The 15,310-nt window shown below is 46.8% G+C and overlaps 2 protein-coding genes and 1 long non-coding RNA gene across 3 annotated transcripts in view; 2 read left to right on the top strand and 1 right to left on the bottom strand.

Annotated features, from left to right (window-relative positions):
* LOC119453144 (zinc finger protein 425-like) overlaps positions 1-15,310 on the top strand; it is a 204,268-nt gene that overhangs the window by 61,436 nt on the left and 127,522 nt on the right. The window lies entirely within an intron of this gene.
* Positions 1-15,310, top strand: part of LOC119453142 (zinc finger protein 709-like) — a 193,547-nt gene that overhangs the window by 57,878 nt on the left and 120,359 nt on the right. The window lies entirely within an intron of this gene.
* The window catches only part of LOC125945570 (uncharacterized), a 125,197-nt gene continuing 110,683 nt past the window's right edge, over positions 797-15,310 (bottom strand). Inside the window, exon 4 of the long non-coding RNA XR_007467010.1 lies at positions 797-1,262. This is a non-coding gene — a long non-coding RNA (uncharacterized LOC125945570). The remainder of the gene's footprint in view (positions 1,263-15,310) is intronic.

Genomic DNA, 15,310 nt, shown 5'->3' with positions numbered 1-15,310 from the left:
ACACCTACAAACCCACACAGACGAGAAGCCATTACAGTGCCCTTCATGCCCTCGAAGCTTCACACGAAAGGCCTACCTTAAAATCCACCTGGACACCCACACAGATGAGGAACCATTGCAGTGCCCTTCATGCCTTCAGAGCTTCTCTCGAAAGGACCAGCTGAAAGCCCACATGCGCACCCACACAGGCGAAAAGCCGTTTCAGTGCCCTTCATGCCCTCGAAGTTTCTCACGAAAGGACCATCTGAAAGCCCACCTGGCCACCCACACTGGTGAGAATCCATGGCAGTGCCCTTCATGCCCTCGAAGCTTCCCGCGCAAGTCCAACATGAATAGACACCTACGAATCCACACAGATGAGAAGCCATTTCAGTGCCCTTCATGCATTCAGCGCTTCTCACGAAAGGCGGACCTGAAAATCCACCTGTGCACCCACACCGGTGAGAGACCATTTCAGTGCCCTTCATGCCCTCGAAGCTTCTCGTGCAAGTCCAGCATGAATAGACACCTACGAACCCACACAGACAATTATCAGAGTGCCCTTCATGCATTCAGCGCTTCTCATGAAACGCCCACCTGAAAATCCACCTGTGCACCCACACAGGTAAGAAGCCATTTCAGTGCCCTGCATGCCCTCAAAGGTTCTTGGATAGATCCAGCATGAATGACCACCGGCACATCCACGCAGGGGAGGAGCCATTTCAATGCCATTCATGCGCTCAACACTTCTGGCAGAAGTCTACCATGAAGGACCACCTGCGCACCCACATCGGTGGGAAGCCATTTTAGTGCCCTTGATGCCCTCAAAGTTTCACGCGCAAGTCCTGCTTGAATAGACACCTGGAAACCCACACAGACAAGAACACATTTTAGTGTGCAGCTTCTCACGAAAGACCCGCCTGGTAACTCACCTGCGCCACCCACACAGGTGAGAAGCCATGATGGTGCCAGCACCTTCGTGCACCCACACCGGTCAGAAGCCATTTCAGTGCCTTTGATGCCCTAAGTTTCGCGCGCAAGTCCTGCTTGAATCCTAATAGACAAGAAGCCATTTTAGTGCTGAGCTTCTCACGAAAGACCCACCTGGTAACTTGCCTACGCACCCACACAGATGAGAAGCCATGATGATGCCCTTCATGCCCTCAATGTTTCGTGTATAAGTCCAGCATGAACAAACACCTGTGAACCTACACAGACGAGAAGCCATTTGAATACCTACATGCCCTCATTGCTTCTCACGCAAGTCCAGCATGAAGGCACACCTGCACACCCACACATGCGAGAATCCATTTCAGTGTCCTTCACGCACTCAAATTCTCAGAGAAGAGTGTCAGGAAGCAACACCTGAGTTTTCGTGCAGGTGACCGACCATACCATTGCGCTGTCTGCTCCAAGTCCTTTCCGTGGGCTGATTACTTGAGCAGACATACGAGAACACTGCACCATGGTACTGTAGAGTAGGTCAATAGGCATGTTGAACTACTTCAATTTTGAATTAAAAATCTATAGACATGGAGCATGCTGCAGGGTGTTCTGCTGCACAGGTAGCACAAGTGCCCTCATATGCTCTTAACTGACGCAGCAAGCAGCATTTGTTAGATTAAAGCAGGAACATGGACGCGGAAGAAGTTTGGCACGGGACTCGCTGTCTTTTGAAAGCAAGGTCAGAGGAGACAGGCCGATGCAAGATATCCAACTGTGGTGGTGTCACACATGTGATGTAAAGCAAATGAAATGTACACCTATGGTTCACACATGATGAGAGCTGTCTATAAAATTTAAAACGATGCTTTAGGTGACTGGGAGAAGCCCACTTCCAGTTTGCTGCCTGGGGTTCTCCCCCTATTGCTGAAAAACCTATGCAAAGAGTTTTTTTTTTTAGCTAATGCTTATTCTTGGTGTGCCTTGCAGATTTAGTTGGAAAATAAATTTTTTTTCCTGGGTTTTTATATGTCTCGTCATTGGATTAAATGTGGTGACGGGAAACCGAAATGAAATCGAGCTGGTGGGTGATGCCGGAATACGATACCACCACAGCGAAACATCACGCTCACTTCCCACCACCTCCAGCACAGAACACCAGTGCATTTGGTTTATCGCCCGTTAAATGCGTGCATTAAGTTTCCAACGACACTAGGTCACAGGTGCTGTGAAACGTATAGGTGAACATGCTTATCGCAATAGCGTTGGTTGCGATGGCTGTGGATGCAACGTGCGACGACCAACGAGATTTTGCTGGTTTCAGAATAGGAAACTAAGTGCGTGCTATCATTTTCACTTGGTACAGGTGGATGCGAACAATGGTGGAAACAGCCGGGGCGAGCGCCTACTGCTCTCGATCGTGTGGGCCTTGCACATTTTCTTGTTCACATAATATTTAGCGGCCGCTACCCATTTGCTGTTTGGCAATTTACTGAACACTGGTGACGAAGGATCCTAATTTCCGGGAATGTACACGATTTTGACAATATTGTATAAAAGCACAGAGTCGTTAGCTAGGTCCTTCAGATGATTAAGTGATACATTTAAGTGCTCCGCGTAATATGTGTAACTTATAATGCAGGTGTGCATATAGCAATTTTTGAGACCGAATCAAATACGAATTGAATGGTGTCAGAATCAAAATTTAATATTGATTAGTTGCCGATTGCAAAAGCCACTGAGAGCATTGCGCATTGGCACAGTGTGCTACCAGATGGCAGCAGCTGCTTCGCATCTGCGTCGCCAGGGATCGTGCAAGCGTCAATAGAAGAGAAAAGGGAAAAAAAAGACAATAGCGAAACATAGTTGTGAACCTGAAACTTCTGTGATAGCCAATGAAGATTTCTAACTATTTCAGAGCGCCTAACGCTTGACATGCTGTTTAGAGGTATAAATAAACATTTTATTTTTCACAACCTACTTTCTATAACGTTAATTTTTTATTGCAAGTGGCAAACTTGGTTTCGGAGCTACAAGGGCATGTTTGGCAGCTTTATTTTACAGCAGTCCAGATGGTCAGTTATAACAGTTGGAATGTTCGTTTTTGATATCGTTATAAGTGGACTGCACTGTACGTTGCTATTGTCCACTAAGTTAGCTGAAAAACATATTACCAACTACCTCTGCCTTAAGTGAACCTTATATGCTCCCCTGACAGTGCTAAAATTAAAGTGAACGAAGTACTTCCTGCTGGCAAAAAAACAGCTGCGGGTTTTGACCGTGTCCAATATTGAATGCTTGCTCATTTATCACGAGCGTAGTAGAGGCTCCGATTGAATGTTTTAATATGATTTGGGAAGTAATAGTAATTGCGAATGCATGGAAAACACGCAGTAATAGTACCGTGCCTAAAAGCTGGAAAATTGGAAGTGATGAAGCCGCGGGCCGCCTCCACGTTGGGACGGGTAGGCCAGGCCTCACCACGGCATTGTGGACTCTCTGGACAGCCCATATGTGACGTGAAAGCTTGGAGCTCCTGTAGCGAGTGCCATCCCCAGAGCATGTGTTCTAAATTACTTCTCTGTTTGACAAAATCCTATGAAAGTATTCTGAACGCCATACACAAAACCTGTTAAAAATTTATCAGTGCGGGTATAAAAAGGGTTCAACAACTGATCACCTTGTTCGATTAGGACATGAATATGCAGTGCCCTTGTGCACAAACAACACTGTCTCACAATTTTCTTTGACTTGGATAAAGCCTACTATGCTACATGTATATTTGGTATATTGGAAGATTTTGCACACCTTGGGATTCGTGGCAAGATGCTGAGGTGTCCAGCGGACTTTATGTCCAATCGAACATTTCAGGTGCGTCTGGGGACAGTGCTTTCACGCATATTCGTCCAGGAAAACGGCATGCCGCAGGGTTGTATTCTACGTACAACACCATACGTGGTGAAAATGAACTCCAGATACAGAAATATGCAATCTGCTATAATGCATTCTTTATATGTTGAGGATCTCCAAGTTGCGTGCTGGCATTGCACATGGTAACTTGCGAACAATTCAGATCACTTTAAATAAGTTGACACAATGGACAAATAAAAATGTCTGTCGTTTCTCCTCTGAAAAAACTGCTGCTGTGGCTTTTTCGCCAAAAAGGGGCTTACAACCGGACCGTATCTTGAAGCTACATGAAGCCGTACTGCCAGTCAAACAAGGCCACAAGATTTTAGGGGTTTTATTGAATAAGAAGCTGAAATTCCTCGCGCACATAAATAGTTTGAAGGTTAACACAAGCAAGGCACTTAATGTTCTCTAAGTCCTGTCCCGGAAGCACTGGGGCACTTACCGCAAATGTCTTCTATGTATCTGTTGTTGCTTAGTACGCAGTAACATAGACTCTGGTTTCATAATTTATGGCTCAGCCGGACAGTCGTACCTCCGGCGATTAGATCCAGTCAAGGGCTACACCTAGCAACCGGTGCCTACAGGACATCGCCATTCGCAGCTTGTACTCGGAGAGTAATGAGCTGAGCTTGGACTGCAACACATGCTTGCCTACGTTCTCAAAATTCGATCATCCGTGGAGCACATTTGCAATAACATTATCACTTGCTGTGGTACACGGCTACACTTCGCCAACAAACCACATGCAATTAGACCCCATACTTGGCTATGAGGAAAAAATGTCCCGAATGTGATGTCCTTAGAGCACTTTCTGTTGTTAATAGGCCAACCAGATTGTGACGTTGGAGCGACATTACACAGTAGTACCTTGATTTTTCGTTCACACGCTTATCCCGTTAAGGCCCAAGTATGATCTACCAATTACATTTTTTTTATTTTCTTGTGTGAGATTATATTTTTGCACTGTAAATACAGTGTAAAAGTTTCGTTAGTAGCACTTTAATCTTAGAACCGCATGATAGTGTACTTTATAAAGTACGCTGGGCCCTTGTGGGAGCATAACCTGATGTAGGTCACCAAATGTCTGTGCTATATTTTATAGCTTCCAAAAATAAAAAGGCTTGCAGCGAAGAGTCATACAAAACTTTTCTGCCTTCCTGCTTTCTTGCTTTCGCGTGGGAGATTTGAGTGGCCAGTTCCTCTTGCAGCCAGCAAGATACGCATTTTGTGCCGCAGCACAGCGTCGCCCGCCTCCCATACTACCACGGCCTCTCGCGCGACGGAAGTCACGTTTGCTCTCTGTGATCACGGAGAACGCTTTCACTCGTGCATACGGCGCGCGGTGACAATTTATCGCCCTTGGACTGATACGGAACCTCACGGCGACGGCGACGCCAGAAATCTGCTTGAATTGTCCATATGATTGCTATCGAAATAAAAAAGCATTAATGTCTAATTGAACGCCGCTGAGCGGTCCTTCGAGTTTTGAACTCATCGCGGGCAAGCGAACATGTTGACTCGCTTGGCGCGTTTTGATTTGGCCTTACCGAGGCGCAGTTAGAGCGCATGCAAAAGCTAGCGCCAAAAAAATATGCGTCATCAAAGGGACTATAATGTTTTTGTATTCCTACATCTAAGCAGTCTTAAGTGTGTCTGCCGAATTTTTTTTTTTAATCTCCCAGATCTATTACATATTTTTTGGGAGGGGAGGGGGGGGCTATCCTGAAATTAGTGCAGGTTTCACATGTTGGCAGGTTTTATGCGGGAAAATACGGTATGTCCTGGCTGGATCTTTAATATCTCAACTTGCAAAACATTTCGGTATGTGGTCAAGAAAAAACCCATTGATGAAGTCTCATATGAGAAATTTTTCATGCCAGCGAATCATAAGTTTTGCAAATGCCAAATACAGCCTTCAATCCTCGATAGCTCGTTAAGTATTAGTGAGCAAGCTGGGTCAAAGCTTTTTAAGACGCCTCTAAGTGTTGTAGAAATCCGTGAAAGTCTTAAGTGTTCAAAGACTCCAAATTCTCTCACTTTGTAATTTTCTGCCTTCTTGAAAAATAATTTACACAGGTGGACATGACAAACAAAGAATCATGCATTCAGATGCAGAAATATTGAGTAAATCAAAAGGACCACTAGGTGTCATTTGTTCCATCTTACTTGAAATTACCCTCAAGACCTCCCAAATCAAAAAAGAACAGAAAGCTCATCATTAACTTTAGTATCTGTGTTCTGTTTTTGCATTTTGTAATACTACTTTTGTTACATTTGTGCAGCATCGAGGTCCTCTAATTTTGCATCAACAGCCAGCAGTGACAATTCACAGCAAGTATGCCTCCACCAAGATCGTCTCTGTGACTGCGAGGGTGATAAACTGGTTCCTGTCGAAGCACATTCCAGGGTCCGTACTGCCGAACGTCTGTTTAAGTGCCATTTGTGCCCTCGGAGCTTCTCAAGAAGAGACACCCTGAAGAAGCACTTGTGCGTCCACACGGGTGAGCGGCCATTTCACTGTTCTTCATGCGTTCAGAGCTTCTCACAAAGGTCCAAGCTCAAGGAACACCTGCAAACCCATACGAGGGAGAATCCATTACAGTGCCCTTCATGCTGTCGGAGCTTCTCACAAAAGACCCACCTGAATGACCACCTGTACACCCATACAGGCGAGAAGCCATTTCACTGCCTTTCTTGCCTTCGGGTTTTCTCACGAAAGACCCACCTGAACGATCACCTGCGCACCCACACAGGTGAGAAGCCATGGCAGTGCCCTTCATGCTCTCGAAGCTTCTCGCATAAGTGCAACATGAAAGACCACCTGCGCACCCACACAGGCGAGAAGCCATGGCAGTGCCCTTCATGCTCTCAAAGCTTCTCGCATAAGTCCAGCATGAAACGCCACCTGCGCACCCACACAGGCGAGAAGCCGTTTCAATGCCCTTCTTGCTCTCGGGTATTCTTACGAAAGACCTACCTGAAAGCCCACCTGCGCACCCACACAGGTGAGAAGCCATGGCAGTGCCCTTCATGCCCTCAAAGCTTCTCGCGTAAGTCTGGCATGAAAGACCACCTGCGCAGCCACACAGGCGTCCAGAAGCCATATCAATGCCTTTCTTGCCTTCGGAGCTTCTCACAAAAGTCCCAACTCAAAATCCACCTCCGTACCCACACAGGTGAGAAGCCGTGGCAGTGCCCTTCATGCCCCCAAAGCTTCACGCGTAAGTCCAGCATGGAAAACCACTTGCGCACCCACACAGGCGAGAAGCCATTTAAATGCCCTTCATGCCATCAGAGCTTCTCACGGAAGACTCACCTGAATACCCACCTGCACACCCACACAGGCGAGATGCCATGACAATGGCCTTCATGCCCTCAAAGCTTCTCGCTGATGAGTGCCATGAAGCAACACCTGAGCATTCATTAAAGTGACTGACTGTACTGTTGTGCCGTCTACTCCAAGACTTTTGCACGGGCTTATTTACATGAGCAGGCATAAGAGAACACAGCACCATGATACTGTAGATTAGGTGAACAGCCACGTGGAACTAGAGTTTCATTAAAGTTCTATAGATACTGACTGTGCTGCAGGGTGTTCTGTTGTATCAGGTGGCACAAGTGTTCTCATATGCTGTTAACTCTTGAGGCACTGTGGTCAGCATTGCTGACCACCAATTCAAATTTCTTCTTAGTGCCCCCTATACAGTGGTATCTCGTTGATACGATCTAACAGGAACTGGAAAATAAAGCGTATCATCCAAAAAAATCAAATCATCCAACGTATTATCCAACTAAATCGTATTATTGGCAACAGCCTTATAGACCAGCATGCCGTTTCCCGCACTGGACCTTGAAAGTTTCTACGGGCGCAAAGGTATGTGAACTTCCAGTGAACCTTTTTCGGATGTAACGCATTGCAAAGGAGTAAAATACGCTGTGGATCAACTTCACGCTGTATCGCCATATTTGTTGTGGTGGTCACCTACACTGACCGCTACAAGTGGGGTCCCAGATTGTACAAGTGAAATTCAACATAAAATCAAATTTGATGTTCAAAACGTTTCTTTCAGTTTGATATGAAGATATGCCGTCTGACACTGACATTTATGCTGGAGGCGACAGCTCCAGTGATAGCAATGACCCAGAAGAGGATATCCGCGATCACTTGTCTGACGACGAATCCGCGATTCCACATGTAACCGAAAGTGCCAGTGAGGCATCTGACACTGAAACAGATGAAGATTCTGCCATTACAGTTCAAAAGGCTAGTGTCGAGTGCAAAGTATCGGATGTCTCCACCACTAATATTTTCATCTGACTGTGGACTGCAAATTGACATTCTTGCCATCAACAGTGTTACCCCTTTTGGCATTTTTAGCCTTTTGTGGATGCCTGAGTAGATTTAACAGATTGTTTTTGAAACGAATCTTTACATGCAGCAAGAAAACAAACACTATGTTTCAACAACGGACAAAGAAATGCATGCATTCTTGGGGCTCAATTTGTTGATTGAGCTTAAAAGGAGTCCGAGCTATTGTGACTATTGGAGCAGCGCTCCTGATTGAACGACCCATTTATATCAGAAGTCATGACTGTGAATAGATTTGGCTGGCTCCTATCCCATCTCCATCTAAATGACAATGCTCTGCAGCCAGAGTGGGACGATGCCACCTTTGACAAGCTGCACAAGGTACGCCCACTTCTGTTGGTTAATGGTTTCGCTTCTTATAAGGTAGGTGAGCAAGCTGTCATATATAGCTTTGCGGTGTTGAGGGGTCCCTCTAGGAAGGATCCAGTCATTGAGAGTGGCGACTGAGCTCTGCAGCCCAGCAAGGCAGATTCTTCGCAGTGATGACAGGCCAGGACATGTCCATAGCAAGTGGTGTGCTGTGGCTGGCGCACCCGTGGTGCAAGTTCCGCAGGTGGGGTCAAGCGACTTGTCAATGTATTGGGCTTTGAACGCAGGCGTGACTGCCGTGCCGGTGCGTAGACGGCGGAGTGCCACGCGTTCCCGGCGTGGAAGCCCAGGAGGGAGGGGGTCATGGCCTTCGGGCAGAAGCGCTTGTAGAGCAAGCTTTCTATGCTGTCGGAGCTGCAGGTGAGCATCGACAGCGTCGACATCTTCTGCCGATCGAGCTGTGACGGAAACGGGGCAAGGAGAATAGGGGGTGGGTAAATATGCTCCCCGCGCGAGCGCGTCCGCTCGCTCATTCCCTCCTGCGCCCGTATGACTCGGTGTCCAATAAATGTGCAGCTCAGTTCCCTTGTGCCGCAGAAGTGTTGCTTCTTCGTGGATGGCGGTTGCCAGTGGGTGTGCGTCAATCTTGTTAAGTTCACGTATGGCGTCTTGCGAATCCGTGTAAATGTGTAGAGGGCGGTGATGCTTGAGGCGACCATATCTGGCTTCCTGAGCAACCTCTAGAATCGCTTGTAGTTCTGCACCGGTCGTACTTAATTGTGTGCTATGAGTAGTTGTTGCTGTGTTGCTGCCGTCGCTGTTCGTCCAGGCAGTACTGACGTGATTATGTGAAACAGCAGCATCTGTGTAAATGCATTGAGCTGTACTATCGTTGAGGATGGCTCTGCGGTGATGGTAACGCCTCCGACTTATTTCATTTACTCCCACTTTGGTTGGAAGGGGGTGAACAATGGCGGACATCACGGGCAGCCACGGCGCCGAAGGTGTCGGGAGAAGAGGAGCTTGTGGCTTCCGACCGATTCTGTTGGAAGTTTCCAGAACCATTGCTGAGCACTATCATCCGACAAAATATTTGCCCATTGATGAATGCAAGATCAAATTCAAAGGCCGAAGTTCTTCGAGACAGTATATGGCAAAAAAGTCGGTGAAAAGGGGCTCTAAAGTTTGGATGCTGTGTGCCAGAACTGGCTACAATATAATATTTCAAAATTTACACTGGTAGGTCTAACAAATGAGTTCAAAGCGAGTTGGGTGCACATGTTGTAAAGACACTATGTGAAGACTTGGCTGCAAAGCACCACCACATATTCTTTGACAAATATTTTACCAGTTACTGCCTGCTGAAAGATCTCGCAGAATCCGGGATATATGCTTGGGGCACAGTAAATGCAAGCAGGAAGCACTTGCCTAAGCTTCTGTCAATGATGATGATGATAGTAGCCTTTCTTATTTACTGAAATTTACCGTTTTTGCTCACGATAAACCCGCGTTTTATACGGCTAGAGCAACACCTGTAGCCCGCCGTGGTGGCTCAGTCAGCTCAGGCGTTGAGCACGAGATCGCGGGATTGAATCCCGGCCGTGGCGGCCGCATTTCGATAGAGGCGAAATGCAAAAACGCCCGTGTCCTTGCGTTGTAGTGCAGGTTAAAGTACCCCAGGTGGCCAAAATTAATCTCCGGAGCCTTCCACTACGGTACAGTGTACTAGAAGGGGGCAGTGGGCTTACTCAGTGGCTCCTCTGACGCAGTCAGCGTCGCATCCAAGAGGTGGCGCCACTGGCAACTTCAATGGAAGCTTTGCTTGCAGAAGCTGCGGTGGCTAGAAGGGAGAGGTGGGAGCAACGCAGCCGTCGGAGAGCGCAGCGCGTGTTGCAGTGATTCATGATGCCGAGTGGTGGCGCGCTCGTCGACACTAAGATGCCTCCGCTGTAGTTTGGCTGCTGCCGGAGCTAGCGAGTGCGCTCGGTTTGCATGGTTCTGTTCGGTTCTTTTAGCTCCATGGCTCATTTCTGTTTGCATTCACGCTGTGCAGTTGTACCTCCTTGTGGTGACAATACTTTTACACGTTGCCATGCCGTAAGAAGCCATGGCAAGTCGCATGAAACGACAGCCGCACTGTTTTGCGCCGGGCTGCACAACAGGCTATGTATCTGCTAGAAAAGCAGAAGAAAAAAAACATCCCTTTTCTCGGTGCCTGATGACGATGCGGCACTTAAAGCGTAGCAGCGGCCCGGGCTCCGTGCATATAAGGCCTTAAACAGGACTTGGAAGATCTGCGAGCTGCACTTCGAACCCCAGTTGAATCATCTACAGGGTGTCCCAACTATCATGCAACAAGATTTAAAAATATCCTAATGCCCCGTAGCTGGACAGAACCAAGGCAATGTTGTTTGCCGTGGCTTGTAGATACTCCGATTATTTTTTGCATTCCGATTAATTACATAATTAGACTTAATTAATCAACTTCTCGATTATTACAATTAGATGAAAAGTGTCAATGTGAAAATTGTAGAACAACTTGTAGAATAAAATTGTATTATAAACTACCGATACAACTTTCTTTTGCTCAATACGTGCTACATAAAAGTGTTTTTCTAAGCGTGAAAGAAGCCAGCGAATACACGCAAAGTGCCTTGAGCGGCCAGTCGCGCGGCAATTTTGCGTGTATTCGCGGGCTTCTTTCACGCTTGGAAAACACTTTTATGTAGCACGTATTGAGCTACAGAAAGCTGTATCGGTAGTTTTTCAAGTTGCTCTACAATTTTCACATTGACACTTTTCATCTAATTATAATATTGGAGAGGTTGATTAATTAATGAAGACTAATTATGTAATTAGGCGGAATGCAAAAATAATCTGAGTATCTACAAGCGACGGCAAACAACATTGCCTTGGTTCTGTACAGCTACGGGGCATTTGCATATTTTTAAATCTTGTTGCATCATAGTTGGGACACCCTGTATAATGGATCATATATACTCAAGTGCTGTATGTCGTCCTTTTGAGTATTCTTCATGTCCCCGCCGTTCTAGTTCATAAGCGACTCAAATAGGTTTGTTTAGTTAACTCCTATGTGGAATGACTTCTAAAGCATCATATATTTATATTAACCAATTTGACTTGCAGGATGCAGTGCGTCGCAGTAATATGACCTAAGGAGCTCTTCACTGCGTGCCTAAAAATCGGTGCAGCTTTTTTTACCCGCACCACTAGCATAATCTTCTTCGCATTAGCTGAAGTCATTCTTTTTTTTTTTTCACTCCCGACGATTCGGGAAAGCACGTAGAGCGCGTGCGACCGAGACGAGCGAAAAATATTTGTGCCGGCCGTGACGTGCCCGAATCTAATGCATTTTAACACTTAACCGCTCATCAGACGATAGCTGCTATTCATTTATTGTCTCCTCTACTAACAAGGCACGATATGCATTAGCTTAACGCTAGTTATGTCAAATATGCGACCGCTAATTGCGAACAGAAACGCCCGCTTCGAAACCCGCGGCACCAACCGCCGTGCTTCCGCGCCCGGGGAGCGATCTTGCTGTCGACTGCAGCGCCGCCGCTGCTGTCATGATTGCTTGCAACACTCCGCCGCCGCCGTTGCTCTCACCTCCCCCTTCTAGACACCGTACAGAAGCTTTGATTTTCCTTGCGTTTCTGTCGGTTTCAGTTCAAAGCAGTTCACACTCTTATTTGTTTTTAATTTTGGCATACTTGACAGTCTTTACATAGCTTTAGCAAGCACTATATTTGTTTAGGCCACATGATATTTGCCATAATAGTACCTTGTGGAAAAGCAAGACGGCAACTCTTGGTCAATTTGCTGCCTATCCCAACTCTAGACCTTTTGTGCAAAGAGGTCGTGGCTGACGGATGTTGCTTATGCGAAAGGGGCCTTCGAATTTTCCAAATTATCGGGCAATCGTAAAAAAAATTTCAAAACGGTTTCATGCCGTGTCGACCTAGTGTAAAATTTTGTCAGACAGAAAACAGCGCGTGCAAGCTTCCCAGCTAGCTGGGCTCAAAAATAAAAGAAAGAAAGAAAAAGAAAAAAAAATCAGGCATGCTGACCAGGTTTGTGTCTTTGTTTAGCCAAAATGAATATGTATATATGACTTAAATATTTCATTGTTCCACTTTAGTTGTTTCATGCTTCACAGTAGCCTTCTGCGTTTATTATTGCGATAGCAATTATATGGACACTCAAAAGCAGATTTCTGCCGTCGGCGTCGCCGTCGCCGTGAGGTTCCGTATGACGTCAATGGAGATGAAATTGTCGCCGCGCGCTGAACGCTGTATGTGCGAGCAGTGCCTCCTCTGGTGAAGTCGGCGCTGAAATGGTCCACATGCTGCAAGCTTAACTAGCGAACGTAGTGGCGAGGGGTGGCCGGTGGCTGTGGCTCACTACCCGACCCACCCTTAAATTGTGGACCAATCCAAAATTGATGATGATGATAATTGTGAAGGAAGAAATGCACGACAGCGCCTCTGTCGTGCATTTGTTTGGATTTCATGATGGATGGATGCTAGGAGCCTCGGTGGAGGAACGTTGCAAAAAGTTGAATTTGTTTATCTGCGGCGGGGGTTTTGAATTTAAGCATGCTTGTCCTCTCCTTCCTTTACAGTACAGTGTACTAGAATCTTTCCTCCATAGACGAAGCAGTGACCGATTGGATTAAAAACACTGCGCACACCACGTACTCGGCCAAGACGAGCCACTAAGTGAAAATAACACGTCCGTTATTACGAATTTATAGAGGAGGCGCTGGTCTGACAAATTTATAGAGGAGGCGCTGGTGCGAGTGAAAGGGCGCGAGGGACGCGCGCTTTCACGGGGAGTGAACGCACGGCGGAGAACAAACGCGCGTTCTGCTCTGTGCTCCCTTAAGGGCTGCAGAAGTAGGCGTCTCTTTCCTCCTCTACAATCACCATATATGTAGAGTAAACGTACCTTCTTCCGACGCGCGAAATGCTGTGCGGGAGTGGGGGGGGGGCAGGGAAGGGAGGTGACGTTAAGCTGCGGCACCAAGTGCCTATTTATATCAGAGGCTCCGGCAACAGTCACAAACGCCGCACGCATTTTGAGCGAACGCGGGCAAAACGCCGGCGGCGTCGACAACAGTTCTGCGTGTTGCCGGTGCTGCTGCATGTCCAAGTTTATACAGCTGATAAAGCTGCTATCATTACTCCCTATAGCTCTCTTCAAATTTGCTATCGCAATTGATGCTTCGCCTTTCAGGTGAAACTGCTACTTTTCTAGCTTGGCGATTGGTCACATTTATTGGTATGAACGCGGCGCTCCAGCCCATTGCATTAAGTACGTAGATGCATTTTTTTCATGCATAAACAATACTGCAGTGGTTTTATACGGTACATGGAAACGTGTTTACGTCATATTTAGTGAGTTCTAATGTTTCAATTTCGACAAATCCAGCTATTGTGTTTATCGCTGCCTCAGTTACGGTATTTAAATTGTTAAGAGACGAATTGTGTTGGTAAGTGCATATGGTTCACTGTTTGGTTGCAATAAAATAAAGTAATACGTCTTGGGCTAAATTCATAAAATATATTTAAAATACAAGAAACGCTCTCATAACTTGAGTCAGCAAACGCACCAACATAAATAGCCTAGCGCCAGCAAGGCCGCAACGTTGGTCCACCACATCATAACATTATTCACAGCACACGCCTCCACTTCAGGTGATTCTTCCCTGTTGCTTTCGCGCGCCATGTTATTGCCCTTAATTGACAAGAAAGTAAAGGTGTATAATTGAATAGAATTTCACAACATCGTTTGTGAGCTCTTTCTTGTGCCGCTTACAGCCGATCAAATTCGGGGGATTCAGCTGCAGAAAGGATGCAAAGTCGGCGATACACTGTTCCTTCGTAACTCATTTAAACTGAAGCACAGCTTGAAGGCGTCTTCGAGCGATGCTACCAGTTTTTTTAGTGCTTCAGAAGGGAGCAATAGCCCTGACTTACTCATTCTGGATAATTTAGTAATGTCCCTGAGCAATCGGAGCACTTGGTTCTTTGCAGGAACTTCCTTGCTACATAGCCTGCTATATAGAATATCAGCCTAGAATCACTTTTCTTTTCCCTGTAGCAGCGCAGCGGTGCTCGATGTCGCAGGCGCTGAGCCCCTCATGTGCGGCTTGAAAATTTCCAACGTCGAGGAGCTCATGGACGTAAGCTTTTCGGTGTACCGCTTGCTCATTAACGTCGCCGATACAATCTAGCCACCGTACCGATACTGAGCAAGCTACTGAGCAGCTCGGGGTGAACATTTCCGCTGTCAGACAGTGGAACAATTCCGCTGTCTTTGTCACAAATTTAGAGCCCGACTTGCAGTTCGGAGCGAAGCAGTAGGTCTCCTTGGTGGTCTTGACGGGTGGAGCAACGCCGCCGCTAATCTCGCCGGTCATTTTTCCGACCTGGAACATTCCACATCGCTTAGGAACTTACAAACAGTATGAGAGATGCGGAGCTCTTCACCTTTGAAACTGGCACGAACAGACGACATACAACTATTCCAATACGGGCTTTATTTTTGTTTTTTTGCTCGCCGCCAGTCCGCCAGCCTCCTGTAGCAGACGACGCGCGCTGCGGAACCGTTCTACTGACCGCAGCGCCAATTTTTGCGTCATGACGCGGAGAAGCGGTGAACTACGCTCCAGAGGCGCCGGTCGGCACACCTACCCATCTATGCATAGCCTCCTATATACTTTCTGTCCCGCGCAATCACTCCGGAGCGCCGTTCAACCTCCTCTCCTGACCT

The sequence above is a fragment of the Dermacentor silvarum genome, chromosome 5 (assembly GCF_013339745.2).
Source record: "Dermacentor silvarum isolate Dsil-2018 chromosome 5, BIME_Dsil_1.4, whole genome shotgun sequence".
Lineage (NCBI taxonomy): Eukaryota > Metazoa > Arthropoda > Arachnida > Ixodida > Ixodidae > Dermacentor > Dermacentor silvarum.
The sequence above is the reverse complement of the archived record's forward strand: the minus strand, read 5'-3'. Positions and strand labels throughout refer to the sequence as shown.